The sequence below is a fragment of the Protopterus annectens genome, chromosome 5.part0 (assembly GCF_019279795.1).
Source record: "Protopterus annectens isolate FY-2018-M chromosome 5.part0, PAN1.0, whole genome shotgun sequence".
In the NCBI taxonomy this organism is placed as follows: Eukaryota; Metazoa; Chordata; order Ceratodontiformes; family Protopteridae; genus Protopterus; species Protopterus annectens.
In genome coordinates, this window is record NC_056735.1 from 1,754,898,037 (window position 1) to 1,754,911,505 (window position 13,469).

A 13,469-nucleotide genomic window follows, 5' to 3' on the forward strand; every position below is an offset into this window, starting at 1 on the left:
CCAAACTATGATGTTACTTGACAGGATGCTCTCAATGGTCCCCCTGTAGTAGGTTTTGAGGATGGACTGAGACAGGTTTACCTTCCTCAGTTTCTGTAGGAAGTGCAGATGTTGTTGTGCCTTCTTCACTGTGTAGCTAATATGAGTCGACCAGGATAGGTCATCTGAGATTTGTACCCCGAACAACTTGGTGTTTTTGACTCTTTCCACTGCCACCCCCTTAATTTCCAGAGGTTGATGTATCTCCTGAGTCCTCCTGAAGTCCACTATTAATTATTTGGTCTTGCTTACATTTAAGGCCAGATTGTTGCTGCTGTACCAGCCCATCAGATGTTCTACTTCATCCCTGTAGGCTGTTTCCTCACCATTTCTGACTAGACCTATGACAGTGGTATCATCCGCGAACTTGATGATTTTGTTGAATTCATGCTTGGCTGTGCAGTCATGCATCAATGAGGTGAACAGCAGAGGACTCAGGACGCAGCCCTGAGGGACACCCGTGCTCTATTTATTACTGATTGACCTGTTATTTCTCACACATACATTTTGGGGTTTGTTGATGAGAAAGTCCAATATCCAGTTACAAAGGGGGGTGTTGATGTCCAGCTGGATCAGCTTCGATATCAAATTCTGGGGGATGACAGTGTTAAGGGTAATGAACAGCATTCTGACATAGACATTCTTGTTTCTAGATGTGCCAAGGATTCATGAAGTGCTATAGCTATTGCATCAGCCATGCAGTGGTTAGATCTATAAGTGAACTGTAATGTATCCAGTGTTGCAGGTAAGCTTGAAGAGATATGGTTCTTGATCAATCACTCAAAACATTTCATTACTGTTGATGTAAGAGCAACTGGACAGTAATCATTTAGGCTTGCTGGTTGGGATTTTTTGAGTAAGGGAATGATTGTCGTATGTTTGAAGCAACTGGGTACAATGGCTAGTTGCAGGGATGTGTTGAATATATCTGTTAATACAGTGGACAGTTGGGTAGCACAGTCTCTTAGTATCATTCCCATAATATTATCTGGACCAGCTGCTTTTCTTGGATTTACTTGCATTAGGGTCTTCAGAATATCAGATGTTTTTAGACATAGCACCTCCTTGTCCTGTTCTTCAGGGAGCTCATTTGGCACAGTATTGTCCGTATCAAATCTGTTGAAGAAGGTGTTTAGTTTGTTCAGAAATTCTGGATTGTCACCACATGGGGAGGATGCAGGCCTGTAGTCAGTTATGGCTTGAATGCCTTTCCATAGATGTCTGGAGTCCCTTTGGTCAGAGAAGTGTCCCTAACCTTTACGTCCATAGGTCCTCTTAGTCTCCTTTAGACCTCTGCTTCGATTTGCTCTGGCCACTGTTGTCTTTTGATTTAAATGCAGCAAAGTGGCATTAGTGGTGTGTGATTTATTTTTGCAGAGGTTAGCTTGGGGAGGAATGTATGCCTAGTTATAACAATGTTGGAAATGTGACTGAAGTTCAGATCTATTTATGACAACTTATATTGGGAGGTGGTCTGCACTAAATGTGATCAGTTTCACTGTCTTAGCACTTCTGATGAGGAGTAGAAGGAATAGAGATGTTTCTAGATTTTCTAATATTACAATGTATGGATGGGAATTGGTGCATACTTTATAATGTTCAGGGTTTTGTAATGACAATTAGAGGGCAACACCTGGTTTTAGTTACACGTATTGTTAGATGGGACACAAGAACAACATGGAGGTAGAAAAGTTATATGGATTTTGCTCCTAAGGAGGCATAACGGTGGATAAAAGAGAGATGTATTCACCCTAGGCATGAGCTGTACGTCAGCCTTACAAACAGTGAAGAGTGGGAAATACGTTGCCTTTTTTCAGTACCATCACATATGAAGTGGAGGTACAATGGAAGCAAATTCCTTAGAGCCTGGAACATGACAGTTGGAGAGGAGGAGCAGTGGGCAGTTAACTTCACATGATCATGAATGAGGGGCCTACTCTATATATTAATGTGATTTTGTAATGATTAAAGAAGAGGGTGGTGCTGAATCTGGAATTAAATTATATGCAAGGTGGGGATTCTCATCTAATTGTCTGGCAAAGCAATGGCTCCTCTTTACATTCTGATTGGCAGAGTTAATCTATGTACATATATATGCACGTAATAAGTATATTATGTATCTGTCTATCTGTCTAACCATCAGACTCTATGTCAGTGTGTCTATCTAGCTATCTAAACAATCCAAATGCAGAGTAACACACCAGCGGAGGCAGGAATCAGCGGAGGTGACCTTGTCAACCGAACTCTGGAGTGTGAAACGAGGTGGATTATTAGATGGTGCTCAGAAGAATCACCTGGCCTTAATGACAAAGTCCAGATAAAACCGTTTCTTAAAAACAGGAGAATACGCAGATATAAGTGATCATACTTTTTATATACACATCTGGCTATTTCCCTTAGATGTGATTATTAGAGTGAAAGAATTTTTCTGTTGTCTTTCACGTAGCCATCATGTTTTGAGTTTTAGATATGATTAGGAGTCTTTTATAGAGTAGTTATAATCATTTTGTATAAATGACATCCTGATGTATATATATTGTAAGGTCTGTTAGATGAATTAATTAGAGCGCAAAGTTTCTATACAGATAGATTGATGTAATGTTGAATTGTTACTATGGTTGTACAAAAAATTTTTATTTTGATTGTGAGCCATTTGACTACAGGCTATGCACTCATTGGCTTTGTGTAGCTATTATATAATGTTTTTAACACTTAACAGTATATTAGTTTTATGGGTTTAAGTTATATGAATGTATCTTTAAGACTGTCCGTTTTGATTTTGTTATGCAGTAACATCGTGCATTGTTAAACTTATTATGCGTTTTTATAGGAGAACTATTAGTATAAGATTCCTCATGAATGGACTACTAGATGGTTTTGCATAACCAGTTATTTACGTTCTCCTTTAAACGAATCTAAGATTGTATGAACTTAATTTTAAGAATGTTATTCTTGTTATGTAGTAACATCGTGCATCAGTTTAGCAGTTATGCATTATATAGGTTAACCATCAGCATAAGATTTCTTATGACTGAAGCACTAAGATGGATCTACATGATCAGTTATGTGTATTTCCCTTTAAATTGTAAAGCGCGAATTTTATGAGTTTGTAACCAATCAGGAAGCATGATAACTCTTATAAAGAGTTTGTCTTTTGTACTTTTTGTCAAAGTCTGAAGAAGCCTGTTGGCGAAAGCGCTTACTTTTATTTCAATATTAAAGATTTCTACGTTTTTAGAAACTACTGGAGTGATTAATGGTTTGAATATTCAGCAACTAATATAGTGAATACGTTTCATTGCCGTTAGGAACAGCGTATATGGTGACTGAATTTTTCACATTTATTTTTATTACGCTGATTCCTGCCTCTGCTGGTGTGTTACTCTGCATTGGGATTGTTTATATTTGCTTTTTATCGTCAGTGGATCACCGAAGAGGCATGGCGAACGTCACTAACGTAAACATTGAACTACCATACGTCCTTCCTGCCACGGAGAGATCTAATAGGTTTACTGAACGTTTCAAAGCGTGTGTTACGGGAGAAGACAACTTGTTATTGAACTTTGTGCCGAACATTGAAGGAACTTTGAATGCTGAGAATGAAGTAAGTAACTTTAATGTTACTAACGACTTGCAAGAGATAGAGACTGTTTTCACTAAATTAAAACGGCTGCAAGTCCAAAGACAGTATTTTGAAGCTTGTCTCATCAAAAGAATTATACCGCGGGGCCTTCGCATTTTGAAAATGCCCGCGTCAGGAAATCAGTTCCCGGACCTCTTGTATCGCTGGCAACAGCTTAATCTTGAGTTAAGCTTCAACTATATGAAGCTTATGATTGAATATCACTCACCGGAAGAAGATAGATTAAGACTTTTAGTTAATAAGTTATTCAATGACTTTATGACAAAATATGTAGACAATGCTTATGTTTTACGTTTAGAAAGAGTTATAGAAGATGTCATGTTATTAGAGAAACGGTTAATGGACCAAAAGAAAAGTAAGATTACTCGTGATACACGAGATTTTAATAACAACTTTGTTTTCACTTGGCCAAGGGATAGAAATATACAGACACAACCAATTGAAGGTTCTAATAGTTCGCAAAGGTTTATGAATGCAACTGGAAGAAAATATGTGCATGATAAATCACATAATATCTCGGCTAATGATAATGTATTCATTAATGGTAATAGGAGTGAAAAGAGAAATGTTAAAGTTGCACAGACCAATGTCACCATTGCAGACGTTGTACATGGTGATGAACATGTGTCAGGTATTAGTGCAATTATACAGTCCCCACCTGAAAAAAACAAACCAAAAGGATTTTAAAATTTAGATGGCAGGTTAACCACTTTTTTTTCACAAAAGGTGATTTGGCATAGTGGTTGTTGTCTGACTTTGCACAGGGACCTTGGCAGAAAAATGTTTAAAAAGCTTTTTTTTCACAAAGCTGATTTATAGGGTATGTTGTCTGACTTTTTGCACAGGGACCTTGGCAGTAAAATGTATGGTGGTAACACAGCATTTTTCTTTCACAAAGCAGTGATTTGGCATAGTGGTATGTTGCTCTGACTCTTTTGCACAGGGACTTGGAGTAAAATGTATGGTGGTAACACAGCATTTTATTCTAGCAATTTTCCAAGATTATACAAGCAATGTTTAATGTGTCCCTGGTTTTGGCTTTTGCCCCCAAAAAATTTTGGGCTTTTTCCAGATTTCTTGTGCTAGTTGAGATGCAGTTGAGTATTGATGTTTACAAGGAGCTGGGGCTGCAGGGAAGAGAAGTTTAGTGCTGTATGCTAAGTCAGCTAATAGAAAAGGTTGTGTACTTGCTTTTGATGCAGAAGGTTGTTTTCTACTCCCACAAGGGGTGAATGCTGCTCTGAAAACTTAAGATACTAACTATGAGCCTGTTATCATTTTGCCATCCATTTCCTATTGCAATATTACTAGCTTATCTTTTTTAATGTAATGTAGGCAATTTATTCCTCGGGGGCATCAGACACTTTATTTTTCGATGAAACCATGAAATATAAAGGTGTTTGCTAGCAGCAACCTCTTCATTAGTTACAGATTTATTTAATGTGGAATTATTTAGATGACTTTTTACTTCAGAGATTGTGCATATTTACTGCTAATGGTGGGCTGTAGAATTGTGCATATTTACTGATAATGGTGGACTGTAGAAGTTTGAGTAGATTTTTATGATGGAAATGTTCTGAATTGGGAAGTTTTCATATTGTGCATGCTTTTGCATTGTTTACTGGAAAAATGTTCAAAACAATAGGAAGGTGTATCAAAGAGCACATGTATGTTTCATATGAAAGGGGGCCTATGATTTGAAAACAGCCCAGAATTAATCTTTATCTGCCACTGGTAAAATGTATTTTCTTTGAATGTGGGTTTCAATGCTGTTTCAATGAATGTGAGTTTCAAGGGCAGAGAAGTTTTAATGCTGTTTGTTTAGCAGATGTCTTAGTGTTTGTGCTGTAAAATGCAAAATAAAACTTTCAAATGAAGTCCAAATCATCATAGAAGTAAATCAGTATGCACATTAGTGTTTATGGTAAATGGAGTGAAATAGCCAAGTAATGGATCATTGGAATGGCTGCAGGGGGAGGCTCCATTCCACCATGATTTTGTGAGGGGAAGGGCAGCAAACCTAGACAGCCCCAGCTGAACTATACCTCCCAACTGTCCAGATTTTCAAAGAATGAATAGATTTTTGCTTCTTATTTTTGGTTTGTTCCTCATAAAATTTGTGGTTTTCTGGCAAATCATTTAGGAATTAAGTCACTAAATAATGACACACTGAGTTTCAGACTTCATAACCTTCAGAAAAATGCATGCTAAAGTAAGACCTGTTGTTCTATCAACTGTCTCAGTTTATACAAGAGCAATTTTTAGTACTGTTTATATGTTCCCGCAATATATTTGGCCTTGTCCAGATTTATTGCATTAACAGGTTGAGAGGTACATGCAAATAAATTGCTTTATAGAATTAGGCATAGCCAAACCTCTCAACTGTCCCTGATTTTGGCTCAAATAATAATCCCTCCACAAAATAGCAATTTTGGAAGAAAACATGGAGGGTTTACAATTAAGAAATAACTGTAATAATCAAATTTATAGATTACTTTTATTTCAGAAATGCATATAGATTATTTTGTCTGCTGCTCAAGTTAGCAGTACTAATATTAAAGTGTCCCTTCTTTGACAGGTTCCCAGCTGTATTGTGTGGCTATTTTATATTTTTACATCACATTTTTGGTCCATTTTTCATAAAATTGTCTTTTTGGCAATATTACAATCCTTAAGACTGAGTTAAAAAAAATGACAGACTTTTGAGTTTCATTTCATACCATTCAGAAAATTCATACTAATAAGCCTTTATATTATTTCTAAGCCTTTAGTTGAATATTTAAAAATTTCCTTAATTTAGTTTCCAAACTTCTTTGTATGGCTTTGTCCAGATTTCTTGCTAGGTTGAGAGGTATTCAAATGTCAGGGTCACAGTTTCATTCAGGACATTTAAAAATTTGTGAGGACTTGTTTACCCCACCCATTTAAAGACTTGGAATTGTTCAACAAAAAAAGGGGATTTATGCGTGAAACATTTGAAACTTCCCAATCCAAGGTAGACACAGTTGGAGAAGCTTTTCTCTGTCCTTGATTTGCAGAATGGTCTGGTTTCTGTCATATTTGTACTGTTGATTTATGCTAATGGAAAGTGTGTTGTCTGTGTTTCAAGTGCTACTTTAATGACACAGGAAAGCTTGGCTGAGATTGTAAGATGCTTGTAAGCTTTAATAAGCATACTTTAAAGAATTGCCAACATTAATTTCTGTTATGCCATTTTGAAATACTTAACTAGATTATGTATAACATTGGGTATTGAATCATATGAGAGATAAAAACAGGATTCCATTATTTTAATAAGCTATTACATAGAAGGCTCCAGTCATCTTAGGCTTTACCCAGACAAACAAAATGCCAATTGTGTGGTCCAAAACGTTAAACAGTAATCCTTTCAAGCAATCAACCCTTGAGCTGTTTTGAATCTTTTCATTTTATTTTGATCATGTTTTCCGATGGAAACAAGTAGATAGTTGTCAGAGCAGGTATTTTTGGAAAAGAACAATTTACAAGTGGGGATCAGAGATTTCTACTTTCAGCATGTTACTTGGTACTTTAATAAAGCTGAATATAAATTATAATTAGAACTGCAGTGCAAAAGTGGTTTGAGTTTGCTTGTTTTTTACTTGATTTTGACTGGCATTCCATTAATGTATTTAAAAAGTAATTTATTTTTCCCCCACAACCTTTTGTTTCCATCTAGATATTAAGTAAGCTGTCATGCAGCCAATGCATTGAAATATTTTTTCTTCTACACTTCATTTTGTCTTGATTGGACTCTCATAATGATGTTTGGCACCCGGGGCAGTGTATTTAGTTAGTTTTGTGGTTTTGAGCATAGTCCTCCCTTTCTAGTTGGCCGCACTCCTTCCCATTGACCCCACCCATTCAGCTGTCTCCTGCAGCCCCCCTTTGATTTAAAGTCACCAGCCGCCACTGGGTTTGTTGTTGAGAAAGTCCAATATCCAGTTACAAAGGGGGGTGTTGATGTCCATGATCAGCTTATATCAAATTGGGGATGACAGTGTGGTAATGAACAGCATTCTGACATAGAAATTCTTGTTTAGTGCCAAGATTCATAAAATTTACATTGCATCAGCCATGGGTTAGATCTATAAAACTGTAATGTATCAGTGTTGCGGGTGCTTGAAGAGATATGTTCTTGATCAATCACTAAAACATTTCATTACTGTTGAGAAGAGCAACTGACAGTAATCATTTATTGCTTGGGATTTTTGAGAAAGGGGAATGATTGTCATGTTTAAGCAACTGTACAATGGCTAGTTGCAGGATGTTGAATATATCTGTTAATACAGTGGACAGTTGGGTAGCACAGTCTCAGTATTCTTCCCATAATATTATCTGACCAGGTTTTTCTTGGATTTACTTGCATTAGGGTCTTCAGAACATCAGATGTTTTAGACATAACCCCTTTGTCCTGTTCTTCAGGAGCCATTTGGCACAGTATTGTGTATCAAATCTGTTGAAGATGTTTAGTTTGTTCAGAAATTCTGGATTGTCACCACATAGGATGCAGGCCTGTAGTCAGTTATGGCAATGCCTTTCATAGATGTCTGAGCCCCTTTTGGTCAGAGAAGTGTCAACCTATAGGTCCTTAGTCTCCTTTAGACTCTGCTTATTGTCTGGACTGTTAGGCATCCTTGTATTTTGATTTAATCAGCAAAGTATTAGTGGTGTGATTTTTTTTTGCAGATTGAGGAAAATCTAGTTATAAAATGTTGGAAATGTGACTGAAGTTCAGATCTTTTTGACAACTTATTTGAGGTGGTCTGCACTAAATGTGATCGTTTCACTGTCTTAGCACTTGATAAAGGTAGAAAATAAGATGTTTCAGATTTTCTAATATTACAATGTATGGGTAATGATATTTTATAATGTTCAGGGTTTTGTAATGACAAGCAACATGGTTTTAGTTACACTATTGTAGATAACAAGAACAACATGATAGAAAGTTATATGGATTTTGCTCCTAAGGAGGCATACTGGATAAAAGAGATGTATTCACAGGCATGAGCTTATGTCAGCTTACAAACAGGATGGAAAAACATTGTTTTTCAGTACCATCACATGAAGTGGAGGTACAATGGAAGCAAATTACTTAGAGCCTAACATGAGTACAAGAAGGAGGGCATTAACTTTTAGTCAGAAGGTAAATTATATTAATTGATTTTGTAATCCTAAGCCAAGTATCACTTATAAGAATCATCCAAACTTGAAGAGCATTTTATGCAGACCAAGATATGTTACTAACAATGTACAGGAAAAGGGCATAGATGTTAACACAAAGCCATGTGGAAAGTGTAACCAATGCCCATTCATCAACACAGATACTTTGTTTAAACATCCTATTACAGGTCGTAGCTATCATTTTAATACTAATACAAATTGTGAAAGTAGAAACATTGTTTATGTCGCAGTTTGTAGCTCTTGTCCTGCCTATTACATTGGGAAGACGAATCGCACATTAAAAGAACGCATACGGGAACATTGTTATCAGATTAGGATAGGCTCAGATCTGAATGCTCTATCTAAACATTATAAATTAGCAGGTTCAGGACATAATTTTAGTTTTTTTGTTATTCAAACAATCACACCTGGTTTCAGAGGAGGTGACCTTGTCAACCGAACTCTGGAGTGTGAAACGAGGTGGATTATTAGATGGCGCTCAGAAGAATCACCTGGCCTTAATGACAAAGTCCAGATAAAACCTTTTCTTAAAAACAGGAGAATACGCAGATATAAGTGATCATACTTTTTATATACACATCTGGCTATTTCCCTTAGATGTGATTATTAGAGTGAAAGAATTTTTCTGTTGTCTTTCACGTAGCCATCATGTTTTGAGTTTTAGATATGATTAGGAGTCTTTTATAGAGTAGTTATAATCATTTTGTATAAATGACATCCTGATGTATATATATTGTAAGGTCTGTTAGATGAATTAATTAGAGCGCAAAGTTTTTAGACAGATAGATTGATGAATTGTTATTATGGTTGTACAAAAATTTTTTTTGGTTGTGAGCCATTTGATTACAGACTATGCACTCACTAGCTGTGTAGCTACCATATAATGTTTTTAACATTTTAACAGTATATTAGTTTTATGGGTTTAAGCTATATGAATGTATCTTCAAGATTGCGTGTTTTGATTTTGTTATGCAGTAACATCGTGCATTATTACACCAATTATGCGTTTTTATAGGAGAATTATTAGTATAAGATTCCTCATGAATGGACTACTAGATGGTTTTGCATAACCAGTTATTTGCGTTCTCCTTTAAACGAGTCTAAGATTGTATGAACTTAATTTTAAGATTGTTATTCTTGTTATGTAGTAACATCGTGCATCAGTTTGGCAGTTATGCATTGCACAGGATAACCATCAGCATAAGATTTCTTATGACTGAAGCACTAAGATGGATCTACATGATCAGTTATGTGTATTTCCCTTTAAATTGTAAAGCGCAAATTTTATGAGTTTGTAACCAATCAGGAAGCATGATAACTCTTATAAAGAGTTTGTCTTTTGTACTTTTTGTCAAAGTCTGAAGAAGCCTGTTGGCGAAAGCGCTTACTTTTATTTCAATATTAAAGATTTCTACGTTTTTAGAAACTACTGGAGTGATTAATGGTTTGAATATTCAGCAACTATCATAGTGAATACGTTTCATTGCCATTAGGAACAGCGTATATGGTGACTGAATTTTTTACATTTATTTTTATCACGCTGATTCCTGCCTCCGCTGGTGTGTTACTCTGCATTTGGATTGTTTAGATAGCTAGATAGACACACTGACATAGAGACTGATGGTTAGACAGATAGACAGCTACATAATATACTTATTACGTGCATATATATGTACATAGATTATGAAACATCCAATGGTAGCAGTTGATACTGTATATAAAAGTCTATGTTGATTTTATCTAATGACTCTGATGAAGCCGAATTGTTTGGCGAAAGCGTTTATGTGCTTAGTCAATTTGTACTGGTCAAGCGTGTTCAATAAAATTCTTCTTGGTGAATTTGCCTTTCCTTGAGACAATTTGTGGACTTTGTGGTGCTGTTTAAGTTTTTTACTATTGGAATCTGCCCTTAGTGGTGTGTGATTTATTTTGCAGAGGTTAGCTTGGGCAACACCTGGTTTTAGTTACACGTATTGTTAGATGGGACACAAGAACAACATGGAGGTAGAAATGTATTCACCCTAGGCATGAGCTGTATGTCAGCCTTACAAACAGTGAAGAGACATATGAAGTGGAGGTACAATGGAAGCAAATTACTTAGAGCCTGGAACATGACAGTTGGAGAGGAGGACATGATCATGAATGAGGGGCCTACTCTATATATTAATGTGATTTTGTAATGATTAAAGAAGAGGGTGGTGCTGAATCTGGAATTAAATTATATGCAAGGTGGGGATTCTCATCTAATTGTCTGGCAAAGCAATGGCTCCTCTTTACATTCTGATTGACAGAGTTAATCTATGTGCATATATATGTACGTAATAAGTATATTATGTATCTGTCTATCTGTCTAACCATCAGTCTCTATGTCAGTGTGTCTATCTAGCTATCTACCTACATATATATGTGCTTGGTAATGACAGCTGCAGTACTACAGACAAAAGAGATTCTTAATGAATTGCATTCTTACAGGACTGCTATTTGCAGGCCAGACTGCAAATAAAAAAAAAAAAAAAAGATCTGACTATACCTAGCATCCTGAAAAATGCAGTTCATTGAAGTAAACAATCCCCTGGATTCTCAAAAGCCTGCACGGCGTGCATGACTAGTGTAAGAGGACATTTTGCCAATATGCTGAGTTCAACACATGCACGCTGCTGTCGCGCAAAGCTCTCAGCACTAGTGCTGGAGCCATGATAGCACCAAATAAAGGCTGCATATCATTGAGGAAGCATGCCAATGTCCAAGTAGAAGGCCATTGGCATTGCAAGCAATGCAAAATGTACAAAATACAACTTTTATGATATGTCCGCTTGTCACGGCCGTTGAAGCATAGGGCAGCGGCGCACAAATGGGATCGGTGGGGAAATAAGAAAATAAACCTAAAAAAAACAGTCTAACTAAAATCAGTATTCAACCAAGCAAGTCAATGGCAGTCAAAAGACAACCTGGCTAGTGAATAGTGGTTGCTAAGGAGGGAGGCACAGTGTGACACATGTAACTACGCGTTAGCAGGCAATCCTATGCAAATGAGGGGAAGGATAGTGAATCCCAGTATTCCCCAGCATGTGAGGCAAGTCCCAACAGTGTAAGAGTAGGAATAGCTGAGTGCAAGACTAGGATGTAGGTGACATCATGTGTGGGAGTGTCAGGCATACTGTCAGAAGACTGGAGCCCTGTGGCCTGGGGTTGCATCCAGCTTAGCCCAGCAAAGCCAGATGGTGTGTCTAAACCTGCCCAGCACGTATGACAAAGTGTAAGCGGGTGTGCGTGCCATGCAATGGGATCTATAAGAAGATAAAGGAAGCGAACCCAGGAAATAGCAGCAGTGTGCACATTGGAGTACACCAATTGCGTGGTGTTCCCCCGGGATGAAACAGAAGGGCAAAGGGCAATGGAAAGGGAAAGTAGCAGTAGGAAGTTATTCAAGGGGTACTAGGTTTGCTGCCAGGTGAAACATATCAGATCCAGCCAATTACACAGGCAGCAGACCAGCCCAGCCCAGAATGTCACTATAAACTATGCAAACACTTACACCTCCAGTTTTTCACACACCCTACAGCACCGGTGTAAACAAGCGGGGAACTTTTAACACTCACAACAGCAAAATGTTAGGGGCTGCAATAGCTATCATACAACTTGTGGAAGAAGCTGAGGGTGGTGAGGATGGGAATGCTGCTGACCAACCCACAGTGAGGAGACGGAGAAGAGTGTACAGATCCAGTGTAACCTACCAAGGGCTACATGAGCTGGAGATAGTGGAGTGCTATAGAGTGGACAGGGACCTCCTACAGCAGATTGTTGAGCTGTGCCGGCCACACCTGACACACAGAAGTAACAGAGGGGAACCCATCCCAGTGGAAATGAAGGAATGTGTAGGCCTACAAATACTAGCTACAGGTACCTTCCAAAGGCCAACTGGGAATATGATGGGGATCTCACAGGCATCAGCATGCAGGGTACTCCACCAGTTTCTGGATGCCATGGCAGCACATGTTGGTGAGCATGTATATTTCCCCCTCACCCATGAGGTGTTGGCCAGCTGTATGCATCTCTTCTAGCAAATAGCAGAATACCCTGAGATAGTGGGTGCAATAGACTGCATGCACATATAAATGAAAGCACCACCCGGTGAGCAGGGTAGGGTCTACATCAATCGCAAGGGCTTCCCCTCCATCAACTTCCAGGTTGTGTGCGATGCCCGGGGCATAATACTGAACATGTGTACTGACTGCCCTGGAAGTTATCACTATTCCCACATCTGGAATCTGATGCAGCTGTACCAGAAATTTGCCAATGGGGACATCCCACACGGTCACCTAGTGGGGGATGCTGGATATGCACTGGAGCCGTGGCTGATGACACCCATCAGAAATGCACACACACCCAAACAAGAACTCCATAATGAGGCACATGCACAAACAAGAATCATAATAGAGTGTGTGTTTGGGATGCTCAAGTCATGGTTCTGGTGCTTGGACACATCCAGTGGAGCCTTGCAGTACTCACCAACTACATATACCCAAATCCTCCTTGTATGTGGCATGCTACACAATCTGATCCTGCGGAAACAGCTTCAGCAGGA